The sequence below is a fragment of the Pinus tabuliformis genome, chromosome J, assembly GCF_031772625.1.
Source record: "Pinus tabuliformis cultivar Carrire ecotype Pingquan chromosome J, CPIR1, whole genome shotgun sequence".
Classification (NCBI taxonomy): Eukaryota; Viridiplantae; Streptophyta; class Pinopsida; order Pinales; family Pinaceae; genus Pinus; species Pinus tabuliformis.
The window spans coordinates 552,869,987-552,891,094 of record NC_142295.1 but is presented as its reverse complement, the minus strand read 5'-3'; the positions used below and the strand labels follow the sequence as shown (position 1 = coordinate 552,891,094).

At 37.3% G+C, this 21,108-nt stretch overlaps 1 protein-coding gene across 2 annotated transcripts in view; it reads left to right on the top strand.

Annotated features, from left to right (window-relative positions):
- LOC149228204 (uncharacterized) overlaps positions 1-21,108 on the top strand; it is a 164,268-nt gene that overhangs the window by 58,424 nt on the left and 84,736 nt on the right. The gene's annotated exons all lie outside the window — the stretch shown is intronic.

The following is a 21,108-nucleotide window of genomic DNA, read 5'->3' as shown; positions in this document are numbered from 1 at the left end:
ACATTGTTGAAATGTGTAACTAGGTTTGGTCTTCATAATGTCTAATGTAATCATGATTTTACTTGATGAAAAGAGAAAAAGAAATAATATTATTATTATTTTTGTAGCATGGGTTTCATGCTCAAGGTTATTTTTATTTGTAGGTCAAGCATCCATTGAGTGCTTCTAGGTTTTTGTCATTGAGTCATTGTCATATGTAAAGACCCTATTAGGGTGTATCGTATCATGTCAATAAATTTAATTGAGTCATAAAAGACCCTCCAAGACAAGTCAACCTTGCTACCACAAGTCGACCTACATGAAAGTGACAAGTCGGCCTCATTAGGGCCATTCGACCACCATGAAGAAGCCTATATATAAGGGAGATATCGACCTCATTTGAGAGACATCCATTCAAGTTCATTTTTGAAGCAGATAAACAAGTTCGATCAAGGGAAAAGGAAGCCTTCTAGCCAACAAAAAAGAGGATAACATAAAAGGAGAGAGATTGATTTTGTTGGCACTGTTTTTAGGGCCACATCTTCCACACGTGCGAAAAGTAAGGGCATCATTGCAGTCAACTTTGGAGGACAAGTTCTGGTGTCAACATAATCAAGTTTGTAGGCTGAAATCTTAAGGAAGAGAAAGTAAATCAAGCGAAGGAGAGAGAAGGTCTTCTCAACTATCAATCTACCCACACATGCGAAGTTTCAGGAGGTACAGACAGGTCGAAAAGTGTAGGATTGAAAAAATGATCGAGATCTAAAGTAAGAACCGAAAATTATATGCAAGAGGGAGCGTTGAATGTGTAACTAGGTTCGGTCTTCATAATGCCTAATGCAATCATGATTGTATTTGATGAAAAGAGAAAAATAAATTTTATTATTATTATTTTTGTGCACAGGTTTCATGCTCAAGGTTATTTTTATTTGTAGGTCAAGCACCCATTGAGTGCTTCTAGGTTTTTGTCATTGAGTCAAGAAGTCAATTGAGTCATTATCATATGTAAAGACCCTATTAGGGCATGTTGTATCATGTCAATAAATTTAGTTGAGTCATAAAAGACCCTCCAAGACATGTCAACCTTGCTATGATAAGTCAACCTACATGAAAGTGACAAGTTGGCCTCTTTAGGGCCATTTGACCTCCATGAAGAATCCTATATATAAGGGAGACCTCGGCCTCATTTGAGAGACATCCATTCAAGTTCATTTTTGAAGCAGATAAACAAGTTTGATCAAGGGAAAAGGAAGCCTTAGAGCCAACGAAAAAGAGGATAACATAAAAGGAGAGACTGAAATTTTTGGGACTGTTTTCAGGGCCACATCTTCCACACGTGTGAAAAGTAAGGACATCATTACAATCAGCTTTGGAGGACAAATTCTGGTGTTAACATAATCAAGTTTGCAGGTTGAAATCTTAAAGAAGAGAAAGTACATCAAATGAAGGAGAGAGAAGGTCTTCTCAACTATCAATCTTCCCACACATGCGAAATTGTAGGAGGTACAGGCAGGCCAAAAAGTGCGGGACTGAAACAATGATCGAAATTTGAAGTAAGGACCAAAAACTAAAGTTGGGAAGCTAGTATGACTGGCGTTGACTTTGTGAAGAGAAGTTCATCAAAAAGGAGGTTTGACTTGTCTTAGAGGGGTCTTGGTCTTGGCTCATAGGTCTTAGAATTTGTCATTTGAAGATTCTATAAGAAGAGAAGAATTCTTGTGGGTTTTCCTCTCAAGAGGATAGGTTTGGCCCTAGATTGCAACCTACATTTTGTGTCCTCTTGTCTCATTGTTCTTCATTGTTTGGTAGTTGTTTGATGATTAAAGAGCACTATAATAATCAAGTATAGAAGAGCTAACTACAAGTACATGAAATTAAGCAAAAGAACATCACAAGCAGTTATCAAAGAAAGAGAAATCACCTAATTAAGCTGCCTCTAGATTTCTCAACATATATAGCCTTGCAGATACAGTTGCAAAGTGAATTAGGATAGAAGTCCTCAAATGAAGAAAGAAGTCTTGTCCACTTTGGGGATAAGGGCAATGAAAGTTATGTTGAAACATGTTATAACCCTACATTCCCTTTTAGATTAATTTACAACAACCAACAAGTTCGTGTCAGTTCTCATAAAACCCTTCAAAGAACTCTATCTCCCACCCATCGGGACCAGGACTTTTGTCTTTCTGAAAGCTGGCAAGAGCAACCTTCAATTACTCTTTTGAGACCTCCTCTGCCAAGGCTCTATTATGTTCATCCCCCAAAAACCCAGGGAATAATTGGGCAGGCTTGATTACTTCGACTATATTATCCCTTTCAAGTTCTTTGAATAGCTTTTGAAAATGTGCATGACCAAGAGACATAAGACCCTCAAAATTTGAGACCTCCCTACGTCCCTCATCTTGAAGGTTCCATATTGTATTACACATCTTCCTTCCCTTAGCATATGCTTGGAAGAATTTTGTGTTCTCATCCCCTCATTCAAACGATATGGCTCTAGTTTTCAGTCTCCATGCAACTTCTTGAGCCTCTAGGATGGCCTTTGTGCTGGACTCCAACTGAAGCAATGAATCTCTAGATTCAACATTTAGAAACCCCCATCCTAAGAATTAGAGACAACAAGAATCTCCCTTTTGATATTAGTTAGCTCTTGCTCCTCTCTTAGTTTCTTCTTGGCCTAATCCACAACCAAACTCTTGACTCGTTTGAGGTTTTCTTCAAAATGTTGGGCTACCGAAATTCCATTGTTTGGAACATAAGAGGCCCAACCTCCTTGAACAGGTTTACAAACTCTTCATCTTTTATCGAGGAGGAATTTAGTTTAAACGGGCATCCAGGCTTGAGACCATGATTTTTAATCTCTAGCAATATGGTGAGTGGTCAGACTCACCCCCAGACCCAATCCACTGACAAATATTATTAAATCACTCCACCATCGCTTCCACCACTAAAAAATTGTCAATACTTTTAGCAATTTGATCCTCCCCAACATGGTGGTTTCTCCAAGAAGGTTTTAGCTTTGCAGGCTCTATATCCAACAAATTTTTACTCATAATCTTGCTGACAAAGAAATCAGAGAGGTTATCCACTTTGGCTCGTGGCCCCTAGGACTTAACAACACACAAATCCCCTCAAATGATCAATTTTTCGACATCCAACATCTTCAAATCAAAAAAAGGATTCCAAAAATCCACACGGCCTTCACAAGGCCTATAGAGATTAATACACATGAGAGATGCCCCCAGCTTCAAAGAGAAAATTTCAAGCCCCATCCCTGCATTAATACTCTAGAAATTTACAATAGAAACATTGCAAGTATCCCAACTAATAACAAGACCCCCAGAACGACCACAGACATTCGAGGCAATAAAACACCACCCTCCCAACATCGATTCCAATGATTTAGAGATCATATCCACATCCCCCATGGTTTCTTGGAGGAAAATAACATTCGGATCCTCAACCTTCACCAACCTCTTCAACGCAAGTTTTTAGAGGAACTTGCCAAACCTTTACAATTGAATGATAGAAATTTCATTAGGACACCATGCCCTAGGCGTTTAATGCTCTAAGCGCCCCAGTAATGGATATTTTCTTTCCAGCAACCATCTCTTCTCTAGCTTTCTCTTTGGCCTTAGACAAGGTTGAGTTCCTCCCAAGAGACTTCTATGCAGAGAGCATGATTTGGCCTAAGCCACTAGGCAGATGTTCAAAAGAGGGGAAAATCTATCTAGAACGAAGGTTATAAAGAATCTCTCCTACATCATGATCTCTAGGGAAACTAGAGGCACCAGAGGATATAAAGGCTCTCGGGGAGGACAATGCCATTGATAGTGAGGGAATAGGATAAATGACCCGAGTAGAGGAAACCCTAGAAACAAATTGCGACAAAGCAGGCCTAGCTCCTAGACACATGATCCCAATCATATCCCAGACTCGATAAAGAAATATCAAGTGGAGAAACAATAGGAAGGAGAGAGGGAGAACTTGAAGGATGCACAACTGAAGAAGACATCCCACCAGGAACCTAAGGAGAAAGCAGTTCACTATCGGTCTGATCCTGAGCCAGTGACCCTGAGACTGACGTCTCAGAGGAAGGTGGGACCTCCATATTTATATCCTCGACCCCTCCCTTTGAGCATGCCCCCAAATCTGAGAAATGATCCATCTTCATCTTCTTCTTTACTCCGTGCAACAGGCCTTTTTTGAAAGGGAGAATGCAGTGGCGAACTGTATGCCCATATTTATGGCATTGTTTGCATCTAAACGATACCCCTTCATAGTCAAGGATCTAAAGCCGCTCATAACCTTTGCCAATATTAATGGTTTCATGAAGGTCATTTTGCAGATCGAGGCTAACTAGTATCCAGGCCATGGACATATCCTTGGTTTCTTTAAACGAATAGTCCACTTTCAGGAAAACCCCAAGGCTATTTCCAAGATCCTTGAAGCTCTTTTCGTTCCACATATTTGACGGTGGCCTAGGCAACGAAACCCACATAGGAACCAAGTCTAACCTTTCACGACTTGCATTGAAGAGTGGCATCCAAAATTTGAACGAAATAGGAGTAGAACCAGTTGAACAGACAAACTTAGCAATTTCTTCAGCCTCCTCATGAGAGTACAAACTTAATTGAATCCATCCTTCAACAAGTATGAAGATCTCAGGAGGAGTATTTACCTTTGGGGCAATTTTGGTCTGGAGCCATTCTTGCAGAGTCCCAATGCTAAACTTCCTCCCTATGGTCCGATCGACCAAAGTCTTCTTCGCCAATGATTTGGCCTGTTCCATCTCGAGGCCGACTCCTAAACTGAGGTTATAGGCAGTGGGGTTATTTTCACTTCTTAGAACCCTATCCTTTTTTGGTTTGGGTCCAAATCCAGACGACACTTTAGTCGGTGAGTGTGAGGCTTCGCCACCCTCACCTTACCTGTCTTGCTGGTTAGAAACTACAGTCCCATTTGGAAGAATTCCACGTCCCCATCCACCAGGAAAGTTCTCAAGGGACTACTCATTGCCAGCTAGAAATCCTCTAATACTAGCTGTTGTCGCACAAAATGTCTAGGCACCGTGACAACGGCTCAGATCGGGGGCTGTCACACTGATCCCCAATCACTTCGTTTGAGTTGTCTCTCGATAGTAGACTAAGGGGCGTAAACCCTATGGAAATGCAAAAATGAAAGATTAGTTGGGAACCAACCAACTTGGGAGACACAGCTAAGCAACCAATACTTGTTTTAGATTGCGCAAGATTTTAAGGATTCAAAATGATTTGAAGAAAGTGATACCAGTGCCTTGTGGAGTCAACTATCTTGTGAAGAAAATAAGGTTCAAGTAAAGGATGAGAAACTGCTGCTGAAAAGACTCGACTGTCTCATATGCAAATGCAAAATTTAAAACTATGTGAAATGCAGGGACTTGGTTAATTTTAGTTAAATGAGGGCCTAAAATTATTTCTGAAATATGTCTTAAATGTTACTTAACTTAAGGCTCAGAAAGGTGGTGATCTAAATGTGAAAGCAGGTACTTATACCAACACTGCAAAATGTAAAATCTGCACAAATAATTACTGAAATGCACAATGGACTGAAATGTAAAATGCTGGAATAAAACACCTTTAAATTCAAAAATTCATTTGTATGAAATACTCAATCAAGATCATTAGATGCATAAGTAAAACTAGATTAGTCCTACTTGCATAAGCATGTAAAAAACAAATGAACTTCAGAAATTAAACTAAATGTTTTAAACTCAGATCACATTAATGAAATATCAGTCTAGTAATCTGCTCTTACATCAAATGTTAAAGCCAACAATAAACAACAGTCCTGTAAATGCAATATTCAGAAATTTCTATGTATAACAACAGAGAATTTTAAATGATAAACTAATAACTACAATTCAGAAAATTTCCGAGTTTAATTCTTTCTGATCTATTAATGTATTTGATCTAAAAATCTTAGAAATAAACTACTAAACAACAGTAAAACAATTTTCAGAAATTTCTTTTCAAAGGTCATTGAAGCTAACTTCTATTTCTGCAATTATACAATTGTAAAAATGTAAATTAAATTTGCTGCTAAATTCAGAAAAATTCTAAGTTTAATTCTTTATGATCTATTGATGTATTTGATCTAAAAACTCAGAAATAAACTAATGAACAATAGTAAAACAACTTTCAGAAATTTGTTTGCAAAAGTTACTGAAGCTAACCTTTATTTCTACAATTATATAACAATAAAAATGTAAATTAAATCTTGTTGCTAAACTCCGGCTAATTGCAAATCTATGCCAATATTAACCTTGCTTTCAAAATGAAATGAGGAAAGGTTAGAGGGTGTGTACCAGTCAGCCTTTAGGGGCTTGAAGACACCTGAAGATATGTTGCCCGAATCACTGAAAATCATCAACTCATATTTTTTTTGTGAAAAGCTTTGTAAATTATTTTTTGGGAAATTTTTAGGAAAAATTAGTGAGAGAATTTTGGTGAAAGAGGGGAGGCCGTAAGGCTGAAAGGGAGGCCGAGAAAGAGGCTGGAGATGGCCAGCGCAGGGCCTCAAGGCCCTAAAAAAATTTGCCCACGATCTTCTTGAAATTTATCTTCAACCTGCAAACAAAATGGAGATGCCCTCCAAGGCTTAGATCTCTCTCTGGAATCCACAAAAATCACCTGCAATTTTCAGATCTGTTCCTGTACAAACAAAAGATAGAAAAACCTCAAAGCATGTATATACAAAAATATGAAATACCCAAAACCCCAATGAATTAAAAAAATGATATTTACAAATCTACAATAATATTCTATAGATCTAACAGATCTGTAGATCAAAGTCCTCTATTAGCTAGATTTAAACAAATTTTTGCACAAATTTTGAAATAAATTTGAAATTTTAAAGAGGCACAAGCCTAAGAAAAACCCCGCAAGTAAAATATTCTATAAAATGACTTCAGAAATTAAAAATATAATGGGCTCTTTTAGATTTTGTAAACTGAGAGTCAATTGGTCCAACTGAGAACTTCCCCATACGCCCAAATTCTGAATGATAACTTCTACACACTTAAATCTGCTAGTTAGATTAATAGAGATTTTAAAAATGATCATAAAATTATCAAGAAATATAGATACCTTCTATTTCTATCAAATTAAAATGATATTTTAAAACCCAGAAATCTGTGCAAAATACATGTACACAGATCAATCCTTAAAGGTTATTAATCAGCAAATGCAAATAGAAGCGACAAAGTATTAAGAACAATATTACCACATAAATCTGAAAGAGAAACACCACAATCTGAAACCCCAAAGTCTTTGCATTTATTAACCAGAAAAAAGTTACAAGAACTTTCTTAGAGCAAGTACACGATTCAAAAATTAGATCCAAATAATGGAAAGATGCCTCTCATTTATAGAAAAATTCTCCAATGGCTAGTTGGCTTGATCTTCGTCAAAACAATCTCAAATGTTGATGAAGATCAAATGATCTTTTAATCATCACCGTTGAAATAAAGTTACTTTTTGAGGAAATTCGAATTTCACTTTTAATTTCCTTTTAATTAACTCAAAAATGATTATTTTGAGTTAATCGCTGCAAAAAGTTGACTTTGAATTAACTACTATGGCCCAATGTTACTTGGGAGCGGGAGTGGGAGCGAAAACAGGAGCAGGAGCGACCATTTTCAGAAGCTCCCAGTTTGGGAGCGAATCCGGGAGCGATTTTTTAAAAATATATATATTTTTTATATTTTTTAATTTTTGATACATATATGTTAACAAAAACATGTAGAATGATGAATTAGACATAAAAAACATAAAAAAACATAGATTGATCATTGAACCATATCACATCAATCATCTAGAAATTATAATCGTCATCAATCATGTCCACAAGTTAGTAAAATACATATTACAACTGCAACATATTGAGTCTTATAAATCATGATTCATCAAATTCAATCTTAAAGTTTCAACTTCAAGCTTTCAGAATTGAAAATTCAATAACATTTATCATCATTGATCACCAAAGTTGTACTTGTAAGCTAAGTTTAACCATTACAAGAAGTAATATCGAAGATATTTCTAAGTCCTAACTTCTAACTGTTAACATGATATGAAATGTTAAAAATTTATAAAATGAAACATGAATAATGAGATGAAATGAAACAACTTTAGTCTTTCACAAAGCATCATATTCATAATTCACAATCATTACCAATGAGTTATAATTGCCAAGGCCCAACTTCAAACTTCAAATTTTCATTGTCACAGTGATATAATGTTTACAAAAAATATCATTATGATATGAAAGAGTCAAGAGTCAAGAGTCAAGGACTCAAAACTCAACAGTTATGAAAACTAAAGTCTAATAGAAACTAAAAAAGACAAGTAAACTGTAAATCTACATGTGGCCCTTGCCACGAGTCTCCAGGAGTATAAGCAGGTCATGGTGGTCTTCTAGGAGTCTCCTGCACAGACTGATGACCAAAACTAGAACCTCCACGCGAGGGTGTAGATGGAGGTGGCCACAACAAAGGAACAAGACCTGGACCTCGAGCACTGCTACTGGATGGTGGAGGTGGAGGTAGAGGTGGCATGGCTGCTGCAGCTGCTTCATTTTCATCCCTTACAAGTTCCTCTTCTAGTTCTTCAATATGTACAATGCCATCCTCCAAATTGTCATCCTTTGGGTGATTGTCCCAAATTTTATATGTGGGATCCTCATTAGCCTGATCACAGTAATGACTCAACAACCTCAAGTTGTAGTGCACATAAACCAAGCTTTCTGCTCGGTTTTCATTGAGTCTGTTTCTTTTCACATTATGTATATAGCTGTAGGTGCTCCAACACCTCTCTGCAGAAGAAGAATTTACAACCTGTGAAAGAACTTTTTTTGCCAATTTTGGCAAAAGTCCGTGGCCGCCATATGTTTCCCACCATGTGAGAGATTCAAATTTATCTTTGTCGTCCATTGCATGGAAGTTACCATACAAACCAGTGCCACTGAAGTATCTGCCTATTTCAAGGCGCATAGCTGCACATTCCTCCTTGTCAGGTACCAACTTTTCTAATGCTTCCAAATATCCTTTAGTTACCTCTGGATCTAAATGGGGTTTGGTCCTAACCCCACCCCCTGCTGCAGGTTGGCCCAACCAAGATGTAGAGTAGTATTTTGGCATAAGGATATACGCCAAGCAATGTGGTGGAAGGTTAAGCCTATTCCACCGTTCACACACACAATCATGAATCAGTTTGTACAAGTTGGGATCTCTATTATGAACAATGTCTTTTATTTCCCCCAACATGGTATCCATTTGCTCATACACCTCGCCAATCACTGGTTTGTCTGTATCTGCAAACCGAATCATGTGATAAATTGGCTTGGTGAAATCCAATACCTGCCTCACACTTGTCCAAAACTGCCCATCAAGAGCGACCTCCTCCACCATTTCAAAACCTGCCATGTCAGCTACATTTGTAGCCCTTTCCTAAGTCCTTTAACACCTGCCAATGTGGACTTGCTACCATGCTAGCTAATGCCTCTCTTACCTTCAAAAGGCACCTAAAGGTGAGGTAATAGCTACCAAATCTAGTCTTCGCAATCTTCAACAACTCCAATCTCGAGTGACTGCGGAAAAGGCCATGGGTATTGCTATGATTTGTAATAAATTTTATCATCTGTTTGCCTTTCTTGTACAAATTACCAATCGATTGGTATTGTTCATTTTTGTTTTTGACAATATCATGCAACAAAAGGTTCAATGTGTGAACCAAACATGCAGACCAAAATATGTTGGGGTATTTATCCTCAATAATTGCTCCCGCTGCCTTACAATTAGGAGCATTATCAGTGATCACTTGGATGACATTGTATGGGCCAATACGCTCAATTGTTTCAAGTAATGCTTCTGCAATGTTGATGGCGGTCTTGAACTTGTCTGAGTAATCATGTGTAGCTAGAAAGATGGGACCACTAACAGACACAGCAAGAACACTTATCAATGGCTTTCCTTTTACATTTGTCCATCCATCAGATACAATGGACACCCCATGGTCAGTCCAAGAACTTGTCATTTTATTCAAAGAATGTGATATTTTTGCTTTTTCATGATCAAGGCCAACGGTTCTTGCCTTGTCATACCCAGGGCTCTTGTATCCTTTAGGGGCATCATTTATGGCAGAAACCATTTCGTGCCAATGAGGTGAGCGAAGAACATTGAATGGTATCCCACATGCATAGAGAAACCTGTAAACTTTTGAATCCACATCATTCCTACACCCCTCATCAAGGAAATCTGATATGGTTCTACGCCTTAAAGATGATGACCCTGTGCCTCCATGTCCATATCCACTGCCTTGGGAGGATGCTGAAGGAGTTCTTTGTGATTGTGAGCTTGGTTCAAAGAAACCCCTTGATTTTTTTGTTCTGTATTGGGCTTCCTCCTCTTCCCTTTTGCATTTGGCTCTCTCCGCTGCTGACACCGCTGTACAAGTTTTGATTCCTATTTGTTTCTCTCCATCCCATGGCCTTTTCCCGCAGAGGTGTCTTCTAGAACGGGTGTATGAACCTATGTAATCAGTGTTGCAATGGGGGCAATGAAATTTAGTGGTTCCACCCCCTCTCCCTGTTTCAGCCCTGTTAACATATTTCCACAATGGAGTTTGGTCTTGTTTAGTTTTTTGAGGGTCATGTTCACCCTCCTCCAGCTCCTCCTCACCGGGGTTTTCACCCATTTGACTTTCTCCGGCTTCTTCATCCCCCTCTTCAGTTTGAGGCTGGCCCCTTCGTTTCCTACTCTCCAGCACCATAATAACCATAAAAGGGACTAGGAAGAGGAAAATGCCAAGAAATATAGCCAGGTCCATGGTGTTTGATGTTTGTAGGGTTTTGATTCTTGAATCTGCAAATTAATTTAATTTATTGGGATTAATTAATTTAATTTATTAATTTAATTTAAATACATGATTTTTAAACTCAATAAGCTAAATTAAATTAACTAAATTACTACCTAACCAGCTAAACTAACTAAATTACTAAGTTACTTACCTCTGCAGGCTTGCTCCTCGCTCCTTGGCACTTGCTCCTCGCTCCTCAGCACTTGCTCCTCGCTCCTTTGCTCTTGCTCCAGCTCCAAACTCAAGCTCAATGTAGTAACAATGAATATTTTTTTGGCCCATTGGCCTTTTAAAACCAATTTTTTTATTTTTTAAATTTAATTTTTTTGGGGTCCGCGGAATTTTTTTCTGCCGACCCGCTCCCGGCCCCGCGCGAATCGCTCCCGGAGCGATTTTTAATGCCCGGGAGCGATCGGGGAGCGATCGCTCCCCGATCGCTCCCGGGCGTTAAAAATCGCTCCGGGAGCGCCGGAGCGATCGCTCCCTAAGTCGATTCCGAACAGACCAGGGAGCGCAATTTTTTTTGAGGGAGCGCGCTCCCGAGCCGCTCCCGCCCGGAGCGCGATTCGGGAGCGGGTTCGAGGGGGTGGGGGCGCTCCCCCGCAACATAGCTATGGCCCAAGGGTTCAAAATATCTTGAAATTTTCAATATTCCCTTGGCCGGGGACCTCTAAAAATTAAAAACTTTAAAACCCACAAATTTTAAATGTTGGAGAATTTATTTTTCCTAGGACCTAAATTAATTAAATTTCTGACTTTAGCATTTTAATCTATTTTAACCAGAAATTTTGATTAATTGACTCATGAGGGGATTATTAATTTTTCCAACCCTCTAATATTTAAATATAATTTAATAAGACAACTTCAATAAACCTTCAAACTAGTACTTTAAAATTATATACATTACTAGTAAAGCATTTAATACATAGCAAAGAACTTAAATATATAACATAGCATCTAAGGAGAACAAAAAAAAAACAAAAAATAATTAATTAATTAATCTAAAGATAATCAATCACCAATTAAAAAAAATAAAAAATAAAAAAATAAATATATAATATATATATATATATATATATATATATAAAGAAATAAATAAATGAGTAAATATTTAAAAAAATAATAATAATAAATAAATAAATAAATAATTATTAATCAATTGGTCAATTGAAAGCTGACAATAAAAGAAGACATCAAATATTTTTCAATTAACTATTAATAGCTCCATGATTTCACGCTCTCTCTTCTCAAAGTACAATTCACATTGCTCTGATGATAGACTCACTAAGCTCGTCTGAAACGTTGGTTTCAAAAATTGTTCACAGGTTTTTCCACAAACATAAAAATTCTACCAACCTGTATGGACTCTCTCTTTAACACTTCTAATATTTAGTCATGGTGTCTAACTATGAGGGACCATGCACTAAATATTTTTTACATGAAATATTACATTTCTAACCCATGAAAGGGGAACACCCATTCGTTATAGACCCTCAATAATTACCCTTTTCTGTGACACAAAATATGATATAGTAGACTAAGTGACTTGTAATAAAATAATATAACCAAATAGTTAGAATTATTCTCAAATCACTTTACAAAGACTCGATAAATAACACTATGACTCATTTAAAATCTTGACAACAAAATCCACCCTAGCTTTGGGGTGAGGCTGGAGGGAAAAACTCTGCCGATCATCCGTGTTTAGAAACACATATGAATCAGTGAGACTAAAAATCTCCTAGGATAGAAACCATCATCAAAAAAATAAATTTACATAGGGTGTTACATACATTTGTCTTACTAGGATCATTTACATTACAAAATGCAGAATGGGTTTACAAAACTCCAGTGTACATATAGCTGATAATGATGAATTTGTGGATCATACGAGTGCTCGGACATGATGGAAATCCATGCGCGAAAATATGTACAACTATGGAGTAGTTGACATGGAGTGGTCAACACCAACCTCGTGGCCAATGAGGGCAAGCCTCCTTCCACAACAAAGTAGGGTAAAGAATCCCCACCCAGTGAAAAATCCAAATGAGTATCTAACCTTGGTGTTTGAAAAGCACTAGTCAGTGGCCTTAAAGCAGGGAAGTTAAACCCCCCAGAAATAGTGGGGACCAATAAGTTGACCTAGCTTGACTTTGCCGATTCCGAAACACTAAGATTAACCTGGGGGAGGGGGGGGAATTGCGATCCTAAGGTAAACTAAAAGAAAAACCCCGCAACTAAAATATTCTATAAAATGACTTCAAAAATTAAAAATATAGTGGGTTCTTTTAGATTTTGTAAACTGAGAGTCAGTTGGTCCAGCTGAGAACTTCCCCATATGCCCAAATTCTGAATGATAACTTCTACACACTTAAATCTGCTTGTTAGATTAATATAGATTTTAAAAATGATCATAAAGTTATCAAGAAATAGAGATACCTTCTATTTCTATCAAATTAAAATGATACTTTAAAACCCAGAAATCTATGCAAGATACATGTACACATATCAATTCTTAAAGGCTATTAACTAGCGAATGCAAATAAAAGCGGCAAAGTATTAAGAACAATATTACCACATAAATCTGAAAGAGAAACACCACGATCTGAAACCCCAAAGTCTTTGCATTTTATTAACTAGAAAAAAGTTACAAGAACTTTCTTAAAGCAAGTACACGATTCAAAGATTAGATCCAAATAATGGAGAGAGGCCTCTCATTTATAGAAGAATTCTCCAATGGCTAGTTGGCTTGATCCTCGTCAAAACAATCTCAATTGTTGATGAAGATCAAATAATCTTTTAATCATCACCGTTGAAATAAAGTTACTTTTTGAGGAAATTCGAATTTCACTTTTAATTTCCTTTTAATTAATTCAAAAATGATTATTTTGAGTTAATTGCTGCAAAAAGTTGACTTTGACTTAACTACTATGGCCCAAGGGTTCAAAATATCTTGAAATTTTCAATATTCCCTTGGCCGGGGACCTCCAAAAATTAAAAACTTTAAAACCCACGAATTTTAAATGTTGGAGAATTTAATTTTTCCTAGGACCTAAATTAATTAAATTTCTGGCTTTAGCATTTTAATTTATTTTAACCAGAAATTTTAATTAATTGACTCATGAGGGGATTATTAATTTTTCCAACCCTCTAATATTTAGCCATGGTGTCTAACTATGAGAGACCATGCACTAAATATTTTTTACATGAAATATTACATTTCTAACCCATGAAGGGGGAACACCCATTCATTATAGACTCCCAATAATTACCCTTTTCTGCGACACAAAATATGATCTTATAGACTAAGTGACTTGTAATAAAATAATATAACCAAATAGTTAGAATTATTCCAAAATCACTTTACAAAGACTCGATAAATAACACTAGGATTCATTTAAAATTTTGACAACAAAATCCACCCTAGCTTTGGGGTGAGGCTGGAGGGAAAAACTCTGCCGATCATCCGTGTTTAGAAACACATATGAATCAGTGAGACTAAAAATCTCCTAGGATAGAAATCATTATCAATTTTTTTTTTTTACATAGGTTGTTACATACATTTGTCTTACTAGGATCATTTACATTACAAAATGCAGAATGGGTTTACAAAACTCTAGTGTACATATAGCTGATAATGATGAATTTGCGGATCATACGAGTGCTCGGACATGATGGAAATCCATGCGCGAAAATATGTACAACTATGGAGTAGTTGACATGGAGTGGTCAACACCAACCTCGTGGCCGATGAGGGCAAGCCTCCTTCCATAACAAAGTAGGGTAAAGAATCCCCACCCAGTGAAAAATCCAAATGAATATCTAACCTTGGTGTCTGAAAAGCACCAGTCAGTGGCCCTAAAGCAGGGAAGTTAAACCCCCCAAAAATAGTGGGGACCAATAAGTTGACCTAGCTTGACTCTGTCGATTCTGAAACACTAAAATTAACCCGGGGGAGGGGAGAAACTGTGTTTCCTAAGGTAAACTGGAAGAAAAAGACCCAATACTGCCAAAATCCAGGCTAGAAACTGATAATTCCCTCAATGTAATTCCCCCACCCGAAAACGCAAATAACTGGCCAACAATTGCCCAATACTACCTGAACTCCGCATTAGAGAGAGATATGCCCATGTGACTAGGGATTTCAGAATAGTCAGTTAGTTATGACTCCATCATTTTGCCGAGAAACCCTAATTTTACAGATAAACAACCTGCACACCTGAACCCCATTACCATCCTTCTGGCTTTGGTGGCCAATCATTGACGAATTGTTTAGTTGAGGATACATTTGTTTTACACTATCGTATGGTTCATTATATATAGTTGTTGTAATGTCCCTACAAAATTTTTGCCCTTAGGGTAATCAAGAGCATAAAGATATATTGTGTTAATAACGTAATGTCCTTTACAACTTTTCCCAATGATAATTAAGATGCAACAATGAACAGTTAAGTGACATCAACAAGATACATCATTTTGTACCCTCATAGGCTTCGTAATGTAGTTATAGCATTGAACAATTAAGAACAATAGTATGCCAAAGATTATATTTCACACCATCCACAATTCATAAACACAAAACTAGTCCTCCATACATATTGGGTTTAGTCCACAGTCCTTCAAGTTTCACACTACAATTGAAGTACATAACAACTGCTAAATTGCTAACAATCCTACCAGTAATCTTGTCCTAACTTCTTTCCTTCCAACTATAGCTTGTAACTGATTGAATTGCTACCGTAGACTTGACTTGTTGCCCAAATCAACCCCTTAATCGACAAATCTTCTTGGAAAATATGAGCCACTTGTTCCGCTACTTTAGAGTCTAGACAACCCTTTATTGCCTTGTGGTGCTATAAGAAACATGCTACTATAGGGGTAGGTCTAATTTAAACCCTCATTACCTTGACGTCCAGGTTGTCACAAAAAACTGTTGCCTTAGTTTACCGCTTGGAGAGCCATCCCCTTTACTGCAGGTAACCTCTGTTGTTCAAATCAGGTTCATGGGGGGAGTAAACTACCACTATCTCTTCTCCAAAGGGAACCATTTCCCAGACTCATTCTTGGGTTGGTTCGTAGCCACAGAGAAGCCTAGATAGGCTTTGTTGTCTCATCATTATCCTTAATTGGCCTTAATAGGTTCGTGTTGCACCTAGATCTGCATGTGGCCTTAGAACAAGGTTTTTGCTACCCAATTGGCTTAGATAGGTCGAAATTCTCCTTAGGTTATTACACACGTTGAAGCTACGTCTCGTTGTCAAGTTGAGGGTTCTGCTACCCTAGGATTGTCTCAACCACCAGTTCAAAGTTGCAAAATAGTTTTTCACTTGTCCATGTGAGGGCTTGCTACCCTATAATGACTTCCACCAAGCTCTGGTAGGTGTTTGCTAGCCTACGCAAAGTCCTATTTCATTCTCTGCTCCAAAATGAGACTACATTGCTGTCCTAGGGTTTGGCCTTAGATTGTTTCACTGCTTTTGGATAGAAGCCTTAAAATGCCTTGTTGCCCGACACAAAGGCCTCGGGATGTATGAAGATGTCATAGATTTGTCTCCTTAAGCCAATTAACTCACAAAGATCTCCTTGCTTGCCAATACCAGATGAAAGATAGAGGATTATCTAGGGTGGGATTATCTCCACCGAAACTAATCAAGGGAAAAAGGGGTCTTAAAACCCTTAGAGCCTCAACTCACAAAACATAATTATCCAACCAATCAATGATGATGAAATGATTTTATCTCTTTCTTATATATAACTTCCTTATGGGGTCTCTTCTCCCTATTTTAGTGTGAAGGGTTACAAGTTTCCCTCCACTTGGCCCCAATTTTGGCAAGATTTTTGCCCCAGTTACCCTAAATTTACCCAACGCTGCCCCAAAACATTGGACAATGGGTTTCCCCCTTTATCATTGACTATATAGCCTACAAGGTTGGATAGGCTACTTCGTCTTCCCTATGGAAATTAATTAGGAGGGAACATTACAGTTCCCCCTTCCCGACATTGCTTGTCCTCAAGCAATTGCAAGTTCGGGTGCTGCACAATTTGTCCTCCTATTTCCAAGAATGACAAACTCCCTTCAATCCTTATAGTTTCCTTTGTAGCTGCCATAGCGAGAACACCAACACCCTCCTTCATTTCTTGCAACCCAATAACCCTAATGCTGGTTGGAGATGCCCATTTGATCTCTTAGAAAGTGGGCATTGACTATATAAGATGATTTTTCTAGTTGTTTGTATGGATTCAAATCATAAGATTCTATCTGTAGTTGCTTCATTGAATTGGGAAGTCTATTAGATGGACGTTAAGAGTGCTTTTCTCTATGGAGACCTCCAAGAAGAGTTTTATATGCCGCAATCATCATGGATTGTATAGAATGGTTTTATTCTCTTGGTTTGTAAGATGAATAAAACACTATATTCTCTCAAGTGAGCACCTCACACTTGGTATGAGAAGATTCTCAATTTCTTTACCAGTAGTGGATTCACTAGCCATGAAGTTGAGGAAGATCCCGTTACTTGACAGCAAAATGGAAAAATTGTCATTGTTGTGTGATATGTGGATGACCTCCTTTTGCATAACCGTTCCACATTCATGATCAATGACATGAAGCAACAATTTAAGGACTCTTTTGAAATGACCAATTTAGGGCTACTTGTTTCTTTTTTGGTACTTCAAAACTCTTGTTGGGATTTCCTTTTTGTAGCCTTAGTAGTAAGTAAACCTCGATCTCTTGTAGCACTTTTAGGATGGAGGATTACAACCTAGTGAGTACTCTTATTACTTCAGGAATGAAATTTACACGAAGCAACAACTTAAGGACTCTTTTGAGATGTCCAATTTAGGGTTGCTTCTTTCTTGATTGGGACTTCAAATTTCTAAAACCTTTGTTGGGATTTCTCTTTTGTAGCCTTAGTAGTAAGTAAACCTTGGTCTGTTGTAGTGCTTTAAGATGGAGGATTACAACCCAATGAGTACTCTTATTACTTCAGGAATGAAATTTACATGAAGCAACAACTTAAGGACTCTTTTGAGATGACGAATTCAGGGCTGCTTCTTTCTTTTTGGGACTTCAATTTTGGAAAATTTTTGTTGGGATTTCCCTTTTGTAGATCTAGTAGTAACTAAACCTTGGTCTCTTGTAGTATTTTAAGATGGGGGATTACAACCCAATGAGTACTCTTATTACTTTAGCAACGGAATTTCAGGATGAGTACCTTTCACCTGTATTTGATGCACCATTTATCAATCCTTGGTTGATAATATGCTTTATATTACACATTCTCGACCAAGTATCTCCTTTGCAATTGGTATGTGTTCTTGTTACATGCAAGAGCCTTGTGAGAATCATTGGAAGGCTGCCAAGCCAAGCATATATTACATTATCTGAATGGCATCCCTCACATGGGCCTTCTCTTGTTAGCTAGCATTGGCATTTGGCTCATTTTTTTGACACGCATTGGGTGGGTGATCTCGATGAGTGGTGCTCTTACATCGGGATACTTGTTCTTTCTTGGTTTTGTATTGGTTTGTTGGTGCTCCGAGAAGCAACAAGATGTAGATCTTTCCTCCACTTAAGTTAAATAAGCTAGTGTAACTCATGCAGGGAAGCATCTTGCTTAGATATAGATGATACTTCATCACCTCGGTCTTGCTCAACAGCCTCCTTCCACTTTATTTTGTGACAATCATGGTACTATTAATCTCATTTGCAATCCAGTGAATCAGACACATTGATATTTGGGTGCACGTCATTCAGCATCTCCATGCTAAAGAACACCATGTGCCAATTTTTGTTCCTTCTGCGAATCAGCTTATTGATATCTTCACCAGATCTCTTCTGGAGCCCACCATCACTAGTCTACATACACATATCACTATAAGCAAGCTGCCTGCCATTAAGGGGGGACATAATGTTGAAGCAATGAAGGGCTTAAAAGTTAAGATAGCCTTAAGCCTCAATATATAAGAGTTGATTTCGGAAGGTCATTCAAAATCAATCTCTTTACCACATTGAATGTATCCGTGTTAAAAGTAGTGTTAACAAGGTTGTGGTCAGGCTTGCAAATATGGATGCTAATGCCCATCTTGGAGTTGAAGCATTGAATGGTACACGGCCACAACATCAAAGCAAACCTTCAAGAACTTATTATTAAGGATAAAGAGCTATTCAAATGATAGTGCCATCAATGATTGAGCTGGGATGACACCACGCAAAGACAAAAGAAGAACTAAAAGGCCAACTGTCCTGTGGTCTTTTGTCAGAACATCAGTCAGTTTTTGGTTCATTGCTTTTATTGGTTATCTTCCTTCTAGTAGTTGGCATCTTTCTCCTATAGGCTGTGTGCCTCATCCCTTGTGCCCTCACAAACCCTTCATTCCCTCATTGTTCAAACCTTATTTCCTTGAGTCATGTCCATAAGTTGGAAATTGTCATGTTTGGTGTAGTTATAGAGATTTACTTTTTAACAATGAGATTAACCTTAGCAAACGTTCTCAAAGGTTCTTATTGAAGTTGCTGGATATTTTTAAAATATATTATCAAAAATGGTAGATCACATGAAATTGTGATATATATGTTATTAGCGTATTATATTAAAATTTAATATTAAAACGATTGTTTTTAAGTTAGTTCACAATTATAAAAATTCTCTATTTTTATTTTTTCTGTCTTATTATATTTTTATTCAATAATATCTTTTCTTCTAAGGGTTTTATTTTTCAGAAATAGACGAGAACTCATTTCTCGATGGCATATGGGTACTGATCATTATAGAATATGCTATATTATATGCTATGCTATATAATATGGGTACTCCAAAGTTTGTGGAAAACGTATTAATTTGGTCTCATCTTGTGAGAAACTTCTATTATGAAAAATTAAATGTTGGCAAACATGCACAAAGATATCAATATCAAGGAAAATATTTCTGTCTATATGCACACAAATTTGAAAAAGCAAACAGAGAGATGCTAAGTGGTTAGGTTTACTAACATCTTTCCCTCCTGGCAAAAAACCGATACCAACCCAGGGGAACATATTTTGCATTAAATAATTTTGATTCTGCTTCTTAGATCAAACAAATATGAAAAATAAAAGAAAAACAAATATGAAAACTAAAATAAATTTATGATAGGCAAATGGGAAATAATGAATCAATGATAGTTCCTCTACTCAGATTAAAGAGAAACTTGTCAATAACAATTACAATTTTAGAGCTTACAAAACTTGTGACATCAAAATGAGTTAGAAGCACCCACGTCAAAGATAATTCTGCCAACCTATAATGATGCTCAAGTTAATATACTTCCATTCTTGCAAATGAGCTTATGTTTGTCGATTGGTATATTCGATTGCATTAGCACTGATTGGTTATGGAAAAGTTCATGGAGAAGACAACATTTACATAGAATTTTAACTAGGATAAAAGAAGTTTGCATCTTGGTTTATTTTAACCATAGGAATTGGTAACTCAATGGAGTGATTTAGGCTAGGCCTGGGATCAAACCCACAGGCTGCTAGTATAACCCAAGAGTATATCCAACAACCTGCAAGCCAGATATACCAATAACCTGTGACTTAGCAAGGCTGAGGTGTCTTGAGGCACATCGAAGTGGACCTCTATCCCAGGTAGTGTCTACCCTTCTAGCCATATCACAATGGGCCAACATGTTGCTTGTGGGAAATGCACCCGAGTGAGGAGGAGAACAAACAGTCCGCCCAACCACTCGAACTATGAACCCTGGACAGAAGTTTACATCTTGTTGTGAAGGAAATGATAACTTCTCTAGAAGTTTCCCAAAGTCCTACATATCACGGAAAATGTCCAAAAGATCTCGAGACAATCTAATTAAAGAATACGATATCTTGCTAACAAGAGTTAACCTATGTTTCTAGCCAGCCTTCCAGGAACATGCAGTGTAACTAATAAAGGTATATTGCAGCAGCAACAACAAGAGTTATGATTATTCAAAGCTGATCACTTATTGGTGATAAACACACACTAAGAATTATGACAACATGACATCAGTATATATTGTCCCTAGTTCCTTTCTATCTATTCCTCATTGGTGTATCTTAATTAGGCATTATTCTACAGAATTTCAGGAAAGCATTCCATTTGTTTGTGTTATTTTTATGATCTCATACAGGCATGGCAGCTATTCTTTGCCAGATGTAATATGCCTATGTTGTCTGGTTTTCAAATTTAATTCTCAAAATTTTATTTTTATTAGTTTTGTG